Source organism: Propithecus coquereli, unplaced genomic scaffold (assembly GCF_000956105.1).
Source record: "Propithecus coquereli isolate 6110/MARCELLA unplaced genomic scaffold, Pcoq_1.0 Scaffold640, whole genome shotgun sequence".
NCBI lineage: Eukaryota > Metazoa > Chordata > Mammalia > Primates > Indriidae > Propithecus > Propithecus coquereli.
Genome location: NW_012152397.1, coordinates 952172 through 961536, shown reverse-complemented (window position 1 = coordinate 961536; position 9365 = coordinate 952172).

Genomic DNA, 9365 nt, shown 5'->3' with positions numbered 1-9365 from the left:
TTAATTTTGGGTTTCCCAAGTCACCAATAACAAAATCTAGATATTAGTATTTAATATAAACCAGTTTAACTGATTAAAATAAATTTGCACCATGAACCTGACATATCTACATTTAGAAAACAGGGTCAGTGAAGGAGTAAATTTTATATGAATAAGAGAAATGATTAGAAGTGGTCCTAGCTGCACAGTCAGCATCAGACTCTGTGGGACCACAACACAGCTCATTCATGTGATCACCTGATCCATTCCCTTTCTCTGCCACTGTTTTTTAAATAAATGTAGTCATACTATGTATCGCAACATTTTAAAGAAACACTAAAGGACTATCTCTTTTTCAGAATTCTCTATTTCACCAAGTTGAAAATACAAAAAAGCTATTAGAAGAAATGCAACATGCTAAGGTAATTAAAAAACCTTCTCTAATTCATTGAGAAACCATCCAGAGCTAAGTTGAACTGAGCTTATTATAATCACGGTTACTATAGATGCTTGTCGTAAGTTCAGATAAACTTTCTCTATGGCTCTCATAGTCCACTGCCCATAAGATTTATAGCACTCCTAGATTGAATGCCTTTGTATTTTAGCTGTACTTTGAATCTGGGATGTGTATGGTTGAGAATTCTGAGTCCTTTGTGGGTTTATTTGAAGCTATATTAGCATAAATCTTTCAACCATAAAAGTTCTGTCCAACAGAAATATAATACGAAACACATATATAATCTTAAAGTTTCTTTTTTTTTTTTTTTTTTGAGACAGAGTCTCATTCTGTTACCCAGGCTGGACTAAAGTGGTGTCATCATAGCTCACTGGAACCTCAAACTCCTGGGCCAAAGTGATCCTCCTGCCTCAACTTCCCCAATAGTTGTGATTACAGGTGTCTGCCAATATGTCTGGCTAATTTTTCTATTTTTTGAAGAGATGGGGACTCACTGTATTGGTCAGGCTGGTCTCAAGTGATCTTCCCGCCTTGGCCTCCCAGAGTGCTAGGATTACAGGCATGAGCCACCACACCCAGCATAATTTTCAATTTTCTAATAGCACATTATTAAAAACCAATAAGAAATAGGTAAAATTAATTTCACTTAACCTAATATATCCAAAATTCTATCATTTCCAAATGTATTAACAGAAAATAATAATGAGCTACTTTACATTCTGTTTTCATATTAAGTCTGTGAAATTCACTGTGTATTTCATAGTCGCAGCACAACTCAGTTTGGGCTAGCCCATTTCAAGGGCTCAGTAGCCACATGTGGCCAGTGTCTAGTGTATTGGACACCACAGATCTAGAGATGAGATCAGCTATGCAGGTGACACAGGAATGAATGCGTGCTTGGTAGGAGACTATTAAAAACAATACAGAGACATAGAGTACAAACTGAATATCGTTCCCCTTCTCCCCCAAGAGTTTTTTCTCTCTGCACAATTAATAATTGTTAATGGTTTGGTGTCTGTCCTCTAAAGTTTTCTATGACTAAGACACAGGTTTTCTTCATGAAGCTTTACAGAGTTAATTTGGTAGTCTCAGTGTTGATGTTTACCACAGTACTCTTAGGGAAAAGTTTCTCAGAATTAAAGTATTTGGTATTTAAACTGTTGGTTTAACCTATTGTGGTTACCCTCAACATCTGAGCATATTTGAAGCAAATCATTTTAAAACCTAAAAGAGAGAGCTGTTATGTAAGTCTTTTGCTGTTTTGTAGGATCAGCTTGTCCGAACCCTTGAAGAATTGAGGGCAGAACTAGAACAGATGATGCCAAGATGTGTCTCACTTCATCATGGGTATGATGTTAAGCAACTATGTTTCAGCACCTGTTGTATGTCTACAAAGGCCAGCTTTTGGCCATGTGGGGAATATACCTGGATATAGCACATGGTCTGACTTCAAGGAGCCTGTAGCTCAGTAGCCGGCAAGAAGGAAGACAAAATATTCCAAGGGTTAGAGCTTGGTTCCTACAAGACACATCACTGGAAAAACTCAGAAACACAGGAAGGTGGGGAATGATCAGGCAATATTGAGATATATTAATTTAGGTACCCAGTGGAGTGTGACCCTAATGATATACGGACAGGCTGACAGATCCCAAGAGGACAGATGCAGGGCTGGTATTCAAGGAAGAGTGGTTGCACCCACAGGATGAGACAGGTCAGGGAGGTGCCACACAGCAAGAGTTTGAGAAACACTTTGACATTCATGGATTTAGTACACTATTTGGAGTTTTTGATATTTTTAAGACACTCTGAAGTTTCATGACATGTCATTTTATTTTATTTTTTAAAAAATGGGGTCTCAGTATGTTGCACAGGTTGGTCTAGACTCCTGGGCTCAATCGATCCCCCTGCCTCAGCCTCCCTAGTACCTGGGACTACAGGCACATGCCACTGTACCTGGCTTTTTTTACACATTTAATTAACGTATTGATTTAAGTCTGTTGAGATATGCCTTTGAGTTGGCTGACTTAGGAGGGAATTACCTGCCTTGTGATTGCATCTAGCAGACTGTCGAGCATGTGAACCTCCAGCATTCTTATTTTCTTCCCACCCGTTGTTACAGAGGCAGTCATTCTCATTAAGGTATTAAAATGCTTCTTTTGTTTCTTTGTAGAAGACAGTCACCAAGTGAGAGTTAAACTTGTAGCAAACATGATTGAAATGGTTAACTAGTGACATTCCTCTACAGGAAAACAGGGTGCTGCTTGAAAGATAATTTAGGTAAAAGCTTAGGGTCTATACACACATTTCTACATTTGGAAATTTAGAGTATTGTAAAGGTCTAGGGTATCTTCTGGCCCTTCCCCAGTGACACTACTCCTAGAAAGCTAGAATAGAAATCAGTAAAAACAGAATTATAGAGAGTCAGAGGCAGAAACTCTCGCTGTGTCTGAGATCTGTTGAGGGTAAACTTTCCAGGAGGAGAATTTGTATGCTCACAGAGAAAATGCTGAGGAAGGTAAGGCCATAGAAAACTTGCTGGATTTGGTGAAGATCCTCCATGGTGAAAGCCTAGTGTCATTCGCACAGCAGAGACAGAGATAGTAAGATGCGTGTCTAAAAAGTAACCTGTGAGCATTAGATGGAGAAGAAGCAGGCTCAGTGCATGTCACTGTCTTGAATGAAGAGCTGTGGTTAAGGGAAGGAGAGAGCTATTGCCACAACTGGAAGGTAGTAAAGTTGGGGGCGCATGTGGATTTTAAGGTAGAGAAAGCTTAACCACATTTGCCAGCCAAAGGTGTGCTCCTTTCAAAGTGAAGGATGACGAGAGAGGGACCATTGCTGTAGGAGCCCCAAGGAGGCAGGAGGGATGTACTGAGTCCCAGTGGGTCTCAAGTGGTGTGAGGGTCTGAATACAGGAGGCAGGAGAGGCTGAGTGAGGTCAGGGATTGTTTCAAAATGGCAGACCTAGAGATTTCACATCAGGAGGCTGCAGAGAGAGGCTGTGAGGGTGGAGAGGAGGTGAGTGCCGGGGGTGGCATAGGGCCTGGGGAGGGGTGAACCAAGGGCTGGCCCCCAGGCCACATGCTTGTTCCACATGCCCTGATGGTGAAATCAGCCATCTTGTTTCTGTGGTCTTCTCCAGCAAGAGAACATGGCCTCACCTGGGGAGTGGAAAAGAAAGGTGACAGCTGGGCTCCATAAACAGATCGGGGTGGGAATGGCTGGTTGTGGGCCAGTGGCTGACTTGGAGAAAAGTAAGCCCGGGAGAGGGCATGCAAATGAGGAGGCTTTGGTGGATTTCAGAGGATGCATGAGCCATCCAAAAGTACCCGCACAATATTGTGAGTGCGTAGCTTTCATCCCTCTCTGAGGGAAGACCCTTCTGAGGCAAGGCCTTCGCATGAAATCTCTATTTACATAAAAGTTACCTACTTTTATCCTGTGTTTCTGAGACTGTTTTGGAACGAAAGTATTAATAGTTCACTTTCTTTCTTGCTCTCCTCTCATTTTCCTTTTTCTCCTTTTTCTGGATAAGAGTTTATTTTTATGGCTTTAAAAAAAATTCTGAAAAAATACAATCTAGTCTTAAATACAATGCTAATTAGTATGGATTTGAAGTAGTAATTCAAAATAAATGAATACATGCATTCCTCATTTGCTAAAAAGATTTTGCATTTTAAGGTTTAAATATCGTGTTACTTTGGTCTGTTCAGCAGCTTGTATGAGATATGTCTGTATAATTTGAACATCCTTGTTCATTGAATATCTAGTTTGGGACATGTCCCATTATGGACCTAAGACTGGGGCAGTGTGTGAAAAATGTAATGCCACACCCCAGCATGCACATTCTAGTGAAGAGTAACAGGCAGTAAATAAAGTAAATGTGTGTGGATTAGTTGTCTATTAGTGTGAAACAAATTACTACAAAGCTCTGTGGCTTAAAAGAGGGAACATTTCACACTTCACAGCTACTGTGAATTCGAGGATCAGCACGGGGGTAGTTCTAGCTCAGGGACTTCTTTTAATTGTTTTTTTTAATTCAGCATATTATGGAGCACAAATGTTCAGGTTATGTATATTGCCTTAGCTCCACTCAAGTAAGAGCTTCAAGCACGTCCATCCCCTACATGGTGGACACCACACCCATCCCCTCTGTATATATACCCATCCCTTCCTCCCCACTCCCATATGCACAACACCCGATGAATGTTATTACTGTATATGCACTTAAGTGTAGATCAGTTAATACCAATTTGATGGTGAGTACGTGTGGTGCTTATTTTTTCATTCTTGTGATATTTCACTTAGTAAAATGGGTTCTAGCTCTATCCAGAATAATACAAGAGGTGCTATATCACCATTATTTTCGTGGCTGAGTAGAACTTCCTGGTATACATATAACACATTTTATTAATCCACTCATGTATTGATGGGCACTTGGGTTGTTTCCACATCTTTGCAATTGCGAATTGTGCTGCTATAAAATTCTAGTGCAGATGTCTTTTTTACAGAGTGTCTTTTGTTCCTTTGGATAGATGCCCAGTAATGGGATTGCAGGAGCAAATGATAGTTCTACTTATAGCTGTTTGAGGTATCTCCATATTGCTTTCTGCAGAGGTTGTACTAGTTTGCAGTCCTACCAGCAGTGTATGAGTGTTCCTATCTCTCTACATCCACACCAACATTTACTGTTTTGGAACTTTTTGATAAAAGCCGTTCTCACTGGAGATAAGTGAAGTATCATTTTGGTTTTTATTTGCATTTTCCTGATGATTAGAGATGTTGAGCATTTTTTAATATGTCTTTTGGCCATTAGCCTATCTTCTTTTGAAAACTTTCTGTTCATATCCTTTGTCCATTTTTTGATAGGGTTGTTTGATTTTTTTCTTGGTGATTTTCCTGAGTTCTACATAGATTCCAGTTATCACCCCTATATCAGATATGTAACATGAGAATATTTCCCCCATTTTGTAGGTTGTCTGTTTGCTCTCGTGATAGTTTCCTTGGCAGTGCAGAAGCTTTTTAATTTGATTAGGTCCCATTTATTTCTGTTGTTGCCGCGATTGCCTTTGGGGTCTTCTTCATAAATTCTTTGCCTAGGCCAATGTCTATAAGAGTTTTGCCAACATTTTCTTCTAGAATTCTTATAGTTTCATGCTTTAAGTTTAAGTCTGTTATCCACCATGAGTTGATTTTTGTGAGAGGTGAGAGGTGTGGATCCTGTTTCAGTCTTCTACATGTGGCTATCCAATTTTTCCAGCACCATTTATTGAATAAGGATTCTTTTCCCTAGTGTATGTTTTTCTCTGCTTTGTCAAAGATTAGATGGCTATATGAGGATGGTTTTATATCTGGGTTCTCAGTTCTGTTTCATCGGCCGATGTCTCTGTTCTTGTGCCAGTACCATGATGTTTTAGTTTCTATAGCCTTATAGTATAGCTTGAAGTCTGGTAAATTGATGCTTCTCAATTTGTTCTTTTTGCTTAAGATTGCTTTTGCTATATAGGGTCTTCTCTGATTCCATAAGCATAGAATTATTTTTTCTAGATCTGTGAAAAATGATGTTGGTATTTTAAAAGAGATTGCATTGAATCTGTAGATCACTTTGGGTAGTATAGACATTTACCAATGTTGATTCTGCTGCCCATGAGCATGGTTTGGTTTTACACCTGTTTACGTCCTCTACTAATTCCTTCCTCAGTGTTTCGTAGTTCTCCCTGTAGAAGTCTTTTTACCTCCTTAGTTAAATATATTCCTAGGTATTTTATTTTCTTTGTTGCTATTGTGAAGGGTATTGAATCTCTGATTTGGTTCTCAGTTTGACTGTTGTTAGTGTACAGGAATGCTACTGATTTCTGTACGTTGATTTTGTAACCTGAGACTTTGCTGAGTTTTTTTATTAATTCTAGTAGTCTCATGGCCGAATCTTTCAGGTTTTCTAGATATAAGATCATATCGTCAGTAAAGAGCGACAGTTTGACCTCTTCTGTCCCCATTTGGATGTACTTGATTTCCTTCTCTTGTCTGATTGCTCTGGCTAGGACTTCCAGCACTATGTTGAATAGAAGTGGTGCTAGAGGGCAACTTTGTCTGGTTCCAGTTCTAAGTGGGAATGCTTTCAATTTTTCCCCATTCAGTAAGATGTTGGCTGTGGGTTTGTCATATACGGCTTGTATCATTTTTAGGTAAGTCCCATCTATGCCTATTTTGTTAAGCGTTCTTATCATAAAGGGTGTCGAATTTTGTCCAATGCTTTTTCTGCGTTTATTGAGAGGATCATATGGTCTTTGTTTTTGCTTGTATTTATGTGGTGAATTACATTTATAGATTTGCGTAAGTTGAACCATCTCTGCATCTTTGGGATGAAGCCCACTTGGTCGTGATGGATTATTTTTTTGATAAGCAACTGAATTTGGTTTGCTAGGATTTTGTTGAGAATTTTTGCATCTATATTCGTAAGGGATATTGGTCTGTAGTTTTCTTTTTTCATTGCATCCTTTCCTTGTTTTGGTATCAGGGTGACAGTGGCTTCAAAAAACAGGTAGAATTCCTTCCTTCTCGACATTGTGGAATAATTTCTGCAGGATAGGCACCAGTTCTTTGTAGATCTGGTAAAATTCAGGTGTGAAACCATCTGGTCTGGGACTTTTCTTTTTAGGAAGATTTTTTATTGCTGCTTCAATTTCGGTACTTGATATTGGTCTGTTTGGGAATTCTATTTCTTCCTGATTGAGGCTAGGGAGGCTGTGTGTCTCTAAGAATTTGTCCGTTTCCTCCACATTTTCAAGTTTATGTGCATAGAGGATTTTATAGTATTCATAGGTGATATTTTGTATTTCCATGGCATCAGCTGTAATTTCTCCTTTTTCATTCCTGATAGAGCTTATTAGAGTCCTATCTTTTCTGCTTCTCGTTAATCTAGCAAGAAGCATGTCAATTTTGTTTATTTTTTAAAAGAACCAACTTTTTGTTTTATTAATCTTCTGTATAGTTTTTGTTATTGATTTGATTTAGTTCTGCTCTGATCTTTGTTATTTCTTTTCTTCTGCCGGGTTTGGGGTTGGTTTTCTCATCCTTTTCCCCAGTTCTTAGAGTTGGCTCATTAGATTATTGATTTGTGATCTTTCTATCTTTTGGATGTAGGCATTTATGGATATAAATTTTCCTCTCAGGACTGCGTTAGCTGTGTCCCACAGATTTGGGTAACTTGTGTCTCCGTTATGATTAAGTTGAAAGAATCTTCTGATTTCTATCTTGATTTCTTCTTTAATGCCATAATCATTCAGCAGAAGGTTTTTTAGTTTCCATGACTTTGTGTAGAGATTAGAGTGTCTATTGGAGTTGATTTCTAATTTTATTCCTCTATAGTCTGAGAAGATGCATGGTATAATTTCTATTTTTAAAAAATTTTTTGAGACATGCTTTGTGGCCTAGGATATGGTCAGTCTTAGAGAATGTCCCATGAGCTGATCAGAAAAACATATATTCAGTGCATTTTGGGTAGAATGTTCTGTAAATCGCAAGTCCATTTGTTCTAGAGTTCTCTTTAAGTCCAGTGTTTCTTTGTTTATTTTCTGTTTGGAGGATCTGTCCTGTTCCATCAGAGGGGTATTGAAATCTCCAGCTATTACGGTGTTGCTGTTTATCATTTTCTTTAGATCAAGTAGGATTTGCTTTATGAATCTGGGTGCACCTGAGTTAGGTGCATAAATATTTAGAATTGTTATGTCTTCTTGATGAATTGTACCTTTTGCCATTATATAGTAACCACCTTTGTCTTTCGTTACTTTTGTTGATTCAAAGACTAAGTTATCTGAAATCAGAACTGCCACGCCAGCTTTCTTTTGGCTTCCATTTGCTTAAAATATTGTTTTCCATCCCTTTGCCTTGAGTCTGAATGCGTTCTTGTGGGTTAGACGTGTTTCCTGAAGACAGAAGATGTTTTGCTTTTGTAAATTTATCCATTCGGCCAGCCTATGTCTCTTTAATGGGCAGTTCAAGCCATTCACATTTATTGAGAGAATTGATAAGTGGGGCGGATTTCTGTTCATCCTGTTGAGTTGAACTTCAGTGATTTGTTTTGTCTCTTGAGCCATTGTGGTATCTGGCCTTTGACCTTTAGCTTTTGGATGGTTTTACATCGGTGAGTGTTTACTGTGCTGATCTGTGTGTAACACTGTTTTGAGTACTTCCTGGAGGGCAGGTCTTGTCTTGATAAATTCCCTCAGTCTTTGCTTGTCTCAGAAGGTCTTTATTTCTCCTTCGTATAAGAAACTTAGTTTTGCAGCGTACGAGATTCTAGGCTGGGCATTATTCTGTTTGAGAAGAGTGAGAATGGGGTCCCAGTCTCTCCTTGCTTTTAAGGTCTCCGTTGAGAAGTCTGCCATTATTCTGATGAGTTTTCCTTTGTAGATTACCTGCTTCTTTCGCCTTACAGTTCATAGGAGGACCTCTTTGGTGGTTATTTTGGTCAGTCTGATGACTGTGTTGTGGTGTCCTCCTGTTTGCAATGAATCTCCCAGCAGTCCTTTGAGCGTCCTGTACCTGGATATCTAGATCTTTAGCAAGGCCTGGGAAATCTTCCTCTATACCCAAAAATAGCTTATCCAAACCTTGTGTATTTTCTTCTTCACCCTCAGGGATGCCTATGATTCTCATGTTAGGCCTCTTCACATAATCCCACATTTCTTGTACGCTTTGCTCTTTCCTTTCACTGCTCTATCTCTATGACTGACTTATTTAATTGAAAGGTGTTATCTTCAACCCCTGAGATTCTTTCTTCTGTTTGATCTACCCTGTTCCTGAGGCTTCCCACTGTGTTTTATAATTCCTTGAATAAATTCTTCATTTCCAGAAGTTCTGTTTGATTTTTCTTTAACACTTCAATTTCTTTAGAGAATTTTTCTTCCAAGTCCTGGATTTTTTTTTA